Below are 6,778 nucleotides of genomic sequence, written 5' to 3'. Positions count from 1 at the left end.
GCCAGGGTCCTTTAAACAATCAGCTCTTGCAAGAACTAATAGAGTGAGAACTCCCTCACTAGCCCCCCCCAAAGGAGAGCATTAATCCATTCATAAGGGATCCGCCCTCATGACTCAGTCAGGACTTAGCACACCTGCCACATTGGAGATCAAATTTCCACATGAGTTTTGGAGGGGACAACACATCCAAACTCCATCATATAATTTATTATTTTTATTTTAATATTAAAATAATAGTCATCCCTCTAACTACTCAAAGAAAGGGTTAGGAGAAAAACAAAATCATAAGATTCCAAATAGCAATTTGATGAGCAGAGCTGGTATGGACTTTTGAGCTCTTTGACTAAGTTGTGGGAATATGTTTATTACCGCAAACATGTCATATTAGTCTCCTTGCTGCACAGACACTTATGCCATGCAAATGGGAGGGCCTCTCAGTTGTTTCTGGAGTTAGGAATTGTGGCACAGACAATTTAATATTTAAAGGAAGAAGTCATTGGTTCTGCCCTTGGTCTTACTTAGCTGTTGTATTGTTTGCTCTTTCCTGTAGTCACTTTTTTTCCCCTTTTTTTCTGAAGTTTAATAATTACTGATAACTTCTCAAGCATAATTTGAGAGTGTCTGGAAGATGTCTGTCATTATGAGGAGAGGGCTTAGAATAAGGAGTCTTACCCCTAGAACATATTGTCTTTTCAAGTGTCAAGTTCTCTATTTCTCTACACCTACAGCTATCATCTGAGAAGAATTTGGCTTTGATATGTAACTTGAAAGTCCTAGTTAAGAAAGCTTGAGGTCATGGTATTATATAATCATTTCTAAGGGGAATGGAATATCTCATAGATTGATTACTGGGCTTAGAATGTAGGAAAACAAGTAATAAAGCAGAGTTAATTGTGGTACATCCCATTAGTAATTGGGCCTGGTCAGCACAGCTGTCAAGCTGTGCCCTACTGAAACACAGCAAGGGCATACAGCAAGTAGTTATCACAGTGTGGCTAGCTCATATATAGTGCTGTTAGTCATTCCAACAGAACTGCAGTATAAAAGTTGGCTTTGGTCCAACTTACATTTCAGAACCTCTAACCCTTTCTTCAGTCCTCTCCTTTTGCAAATTTTCACCTAGTTTTAAAACTTCTGCTATCACTTGCAAGTTCTTCTGAACAATTTCTTTCATACCTCAACTGCAGTATAAAAGTTGGCTTTGGTCCAACTTACATTTCAGAACCTCTAACCCTTTCTTCAGTCCTCTCCTTTTGCAAATTGTCACCTAGTTTTAAAACTTCTGCTATCACTTGCAAGTTCTTCTGAACAATTTCTTTCATACCACCATTCAACACCCACCATACTCCCTCCATCTCTTTTCCTTTAGTGATTTTCCTGTGAAGACATGTGAAGGTTCTTCATCACAGACAGGGCTGTGATGGCTGGGCTACTTCCTGCTGCTGGTGTTGCCACCGAATGCTCCCTCAGGCATAGCCTGTGCCCACATTGTCCTGCAGAGGAGCTGCTTTGAATAAGTAAAAAGACTGCATCACCTCTTGCCCTGAGAGACGTGCCACCCTGTGTTACCAGGGATCTTAAAGGAGAGCTGTCCTGCATTCCTAGCTCCTCAGAGGGACTTTGTCCTCCTATATCGTTTTTCTTCCATTCAGACTATACTTCATGTAGATTGTTGAAAAGACCAGTTTCTCAAAAGCCTTCATGTTGCCCTCCTGTCTTACTCAGGCCACCTAGAAAACAGATCCTGAGGCAACAATGAAGTGCTGATGCTTGACTTGGGAGTCCAGTTCAAGTGAGGAAGAAGGAGGTAAGGGAAGGAGTGTGCAGCCAGATTGCACTGGCCACTGCTTTGTGATGATAGAAAGGAGACACAGCGGGGTGCGCAGTAGGTACATCCAGGAGCAGCTCTGCAGCTAGGCTGTATTAAGAAATGATGTGTCAGAGCAGTCCATGGGTGTGAGGAAGAAGAGAACATTGATCTGGCTCCCAGCTATTTCCTCTCTCCCGTTGGTAGACATTTGTTGGGTAGGGCCTTAACACCCCCATCCTTCTAGATTATGTCATCTCAGGCTGCTGGGGTATCAGATCCCATGGTATGTAGAGTGCACTTGTGATGTACTGTTTATCTATGTCTGCAGGGGGTGGGAGGAGAAACTCTGGGCATGTGGGAATCAGCTGAGGGGGAGGACTTGTCATTTGCAAGGTGAGAGACTGCTCGTCCCAGCAGGTGAGCCACCAGTCAAGCTGAGGTGGTAGGTTGTGGCAAAACAACGCAAAATAAGGAGTGAGGGCTGAAAAGTGAGGCTCCAAGGTAATCTTGAGAGATGCTTAGGATGTCAGATCCCTCTCAGTCTCTCCCCTCAAACCAAATCCCACTCTTTCAAAATCCCCCTGGAATCCATAATTCAGCATAAGAACTTGGTTTACTTTGAGATTTGTGCTACATAAATATGGTCCATTAAATTTTGACAGGGCCAGGTATGAATCAGTTCTGAAGCCATTGACCATACCTTTTTTTTTTTTTTTTTTAACTGAAGTGCTAAAATGAATAGTTTTAACTGAATAGTATTTCTTGGGAACTCATTATATACTTTCTTTAAAGATGAAAAAAAGTATCAGACATCTTGTATAATAATCAAGATGGCACTAGGAAAACTGTTAATATAAACAAGCCAGAAAAATTTCCATCCCTAAAACACCTCAAACTCCTTTAAAGAAAGGCAAAATGGATGCTTAATATAAATAAACTAAAGTAAAAACCAATATGCCCTGAGGGATGGGATTGTTTAGCTCACACAGTGGAATGAAAAGTGGTTTTTGTTTGTTTGGGTCTATTTAGTTTGTTTTATTGTTATGGTTTTAAGTTCTCCATGGTTAGAACTCAAGTAATTTTCTTCTTTTCTATTATAAGTTGCTGGCGGGCTGGTAAAGATTCAGTTTCATTCTCATATTTGAAGAAAAAGATCTCTCTGTTCATATTCAAAGATAAAAATATCTCCCGGCTAGAGAGATTGTCAGTGCCAGGGCCAGGTTCCTTTTCAGGAATTTCCTTCCTGAACTTGGCCCGTCAACTTCCAAAATAACAACTGTTTTTCAGCTTTTCAAAAATCAAAATGTTTACCAAGAAGGTTTGGTTTTATGATATCTCATTTCCTTCTTTGGCCTGTTGTGATAGTTACATCAGACTGCTGATGCTGAGCAGGGGAAAAAACAGAAGAAAACCTCTCTGGGCAAAGGAAGGAGAGAAGGAGAGAGTAAGCAGGAAGGAGGAACCAACCTTGACTGTTTGACATTCACAGCAGAATTTCAAAGGAGGCCACAAGGCCGGGTATCCAAACAGAGAGGAAATGTATGTCAGCTGAAACACCCACGCTCTGATCTTTCTTAGAATGTAATTCCTTTTGGCAAAAACACTTTGTCCTCCATGCCTATTACAGAAACTAACTTCTTGTTGTTATTTGGTAAGTATAAAAAAAAAACAATGCAAAACCTCCCAGTGGGGAAACAGCTTATTGGGAACTGTGCATTCTATCTATACTTAGCTTGGGTTCATGTTTTAAAAAGGATTTGGCAAAATGACTAAATGCTTCTGCCTACCTCCACTCTACACCATCCAAGCCCTGTGCATATTAATAAACTAGTGTCAGAGAAATTTGGTAGGATACTTAATGATAGCCTCTCAAATTAATGCATAAGAAGGGCAGAAGTAGCCCTTTTGGAAGGTACCTGCAATCTTGATTCCTGATATACTAACATTTAACGCTGAGTAATGCACAGCTGGGGCTGGTGTTGAAGATGGGATGAGGCAGTGGTGGGGTGGAGCCAGATCGCATCATTTCAATATGCATTTTTTCTGACAAGAGTGGCATCCTTCGGGGGTCACAATCCAGTCCAAAAGGTCAACATTCCTCAGGGAACAAGGCAGTCTACAACAGGAAAACATTTTCACCTACAGACTAACCTCAAGGCCAATCTCATACTTGTTAGTGCTTCCTTCTTTTTTGAATCACTAGTGCTTCTGTCTTCGGGAGATGCCCTAGGCTCAAGAGCATGGCCTTGCCAAAGGTTGTTCTGCTTCCTGGGGGCAGCCTGCAAACAAAGACTAATAGCTGAGGGGGTACAAAGGACCAACCCCTTAACTCAACTGGGAAGAGCTGGAGGCCAAAACTCCCCATGAGAGGCATCTGCTGGGGCCTTCGTGTGATCCCATCACAACCCAACCCTTGCTCTGCCCAATCCTGCTTTCTCGACCCTCTTTACCATTGCTATCCTCAAACATACTCCCCAATAAACTTTTGCACACACATCTTCATTTTAGAGTTTATTTCCTGAGAAACCTGGCCTATGACAGCCTTCTGGGTCTAGAAGGCACATTAAAATAAAAAACAAACCAACCAAATAAACAACAAAAAAAACCCCCCAACAATCAAAATGCCAGTTCAGGTCCCAGTACTGGCCAGCCACCGAAAAAATAAAAATAAAAAACAACCTACCCCATCATTTAATATAGTAACTCTAGTATTCTACACAAGGATATCCAGAAGTGAAACTCTTATTCCAGATAGAACTTCATAAATCATAGGATTTTACCCTTTTTACAACCAAAATGAATATTGGGTTGTCGTCACCCATCCCACCCCCACCCACCTCCATATTACAGTTTGAAAAATAAATGAGGCTTAGAAAAAGTAACTGACTTGGCCATGGTCACCCAGCTATTTGGCAGATTAGGACTCCATGCTGAATCCAAGACATCACTATAAAACACAGCCAAGTTCATATCAAACTTTTAATTTGGTTAAATTAAAAATGCTTTTAGGATGCATGGTATGTGCAAGAAAGTACTTAAGTCAGAAATGCTAGATTCTCCCATCCCAAATTTAGATCTAGTGATATATAACTATGCCCTTTAAAAATATAATAAAGCAATTCAAAATCATGGAAGCAAACATTGCTTATCCTCTGCTTTAACTGGATCATAATCGATTCTACTTATTTTAACCAAGTAATGACTTTTATACATTAACTTGAGACTGTTGTAATTCACACAGCTTTATGCAACACATTTTCTCTCTCTTCACCATTCTGTGCTAATTTTAATTTAAATTTCACCACATTACATGATAATTATACAAAAAATTGTTTATTTTCCTTAAAAGAAACAACTTCAAGTGTACCTTCCAGAGTCTTGGGTGTTCTTTTTTCCTTCAATTAGCTCATCGTTTAGAAATGGGGATCTCAAAAACTGAAAAAAGATTCAGTTCCAGAAGGGAAAACTGTTCCCTCCGTGATTCTGGTCCACTACTCCCTCCACTCTCTCAACACACACACACAACCCTAATCCTCCATCAAGAGGTTAAAGGACCATGGCCTTTTGTTTCATTGCTGGGGGATTAACATTGCTGGGGGAAGGAGAAAAGACTTTCCAAGCTGTAACACGCTGAACGTGTTGAGAGTGCATGGTTATGTAACACCATATTTTTTAATACAACTGACAGTCTGTCTTGAGATTTAAGTGTTTTTTGACAGTTTTTATGCACCTGTTAATTCAAAGCTCTTAACATATGCCAGTTAAAAAGAGCCAGGCACTAAAACATCTAGCTTTAGAGGCTAAATATGGCTCAGCTGCAATCCCAGGCAGGCAGGCTGACGGAAACAATTCCTTCCTCCAAGATGGAAATCAGCTGCAGCCTCCTCTCTGTGACCTGAACAGACCATTTCTAGGGGGCTGATTGGAAATGTCATTTGGTTCCTCAAGAAACAGTCGTCAGGGCCAATTCGAGTCTCCAACATGGTTGGTTAGCCTGGATAGTGTTGTGTTGTGTTCACATGGAGAGCTCAGGATTTGGAAAGGCATTTATGTTCATTATGGATGCTCAGGGTGGTACTTCAGTGTCCCTGGACCTTGAGCCCCCTCCATCTACCCCCTGCTCCACACCTCTATTCCATACCCACCTATACCCAGAAAAACTGAGGTCAAATGCCTGAATTTTTCCAATGCTGATTCCATGGTTTTCAAGGGATAAGGCCAAGCATTTGCCTGTAACACAAAAAGCAGTGTTTCTGGTGTGAATAAAGAAATAATTCTCATCAACCTTAAACAAGGATGATTAAGGGATATTCACTCTTTATCACTAGCCATATGACAAAAGACAATGTCTCCATGCCTACAAAGTACATTGTACTCAAAGCACTAAAGCAGGATAGAATGGAAACTGTTTACTTTTATTGTTCTCTGAGACTATAAGGAACAAGGTGTGGATTTGATACATTTCAAACATCTGGTACATTTCACTTTAGGAGGCAGCAGAACCATGATATCCAATAGAACATAACGCAAGCTGCAAATGCAAACCACATATGTAATTTAAAAATTTCTAGTAGCCACATTTTTTTTTTTTTTTGGTGGCTGACCAGTACAGGGATCAAACTTTTGAACTTGGTGTTATCAGCACCACACTCTAACAAACTGAGCTAACTGGCCAGCCCTAGTAGCTGCATTTTAAAAAGTGAAAATAATTTTAATAATGTATTTATTTAACTTATATTCCAAATATTACCATTTTACTGTGTAATCAGTTAATGAGGTGTTTTACATTATTTTTTCTGTTTTTAGTAATTATTAAGTCCTTAAAATTCAGCGTATATTTTGCACATACAGTACAATGTGGACTAGCCATATTTCAGGTTCTTGACAGCCACATATAGCAAGTGCAGTTCTAAAATGTCAGCCAAGGACTCAGATGGTTAGAGCATGGTACTGATAACACCAAGATCC

Source organism: Galeopterus variegatus, unplaced genomic scaffold, assembly GCF_000696425.1.
Source record: "Galeopterus variegatus unplaced genomic scaffold, G_variegatus-3.0.2 Scaffold1161, whole genome shotgun sequence".
NCBI classification, from domain to species: Eukaryota; Metazoa; Chordata; class Mammalia; order Dermoptera; family Cynocephalidae; genus Galeopterus; species Galeopterus variegatus.
Note: the sequence above shows the minus strand (reverse complement) of the source record.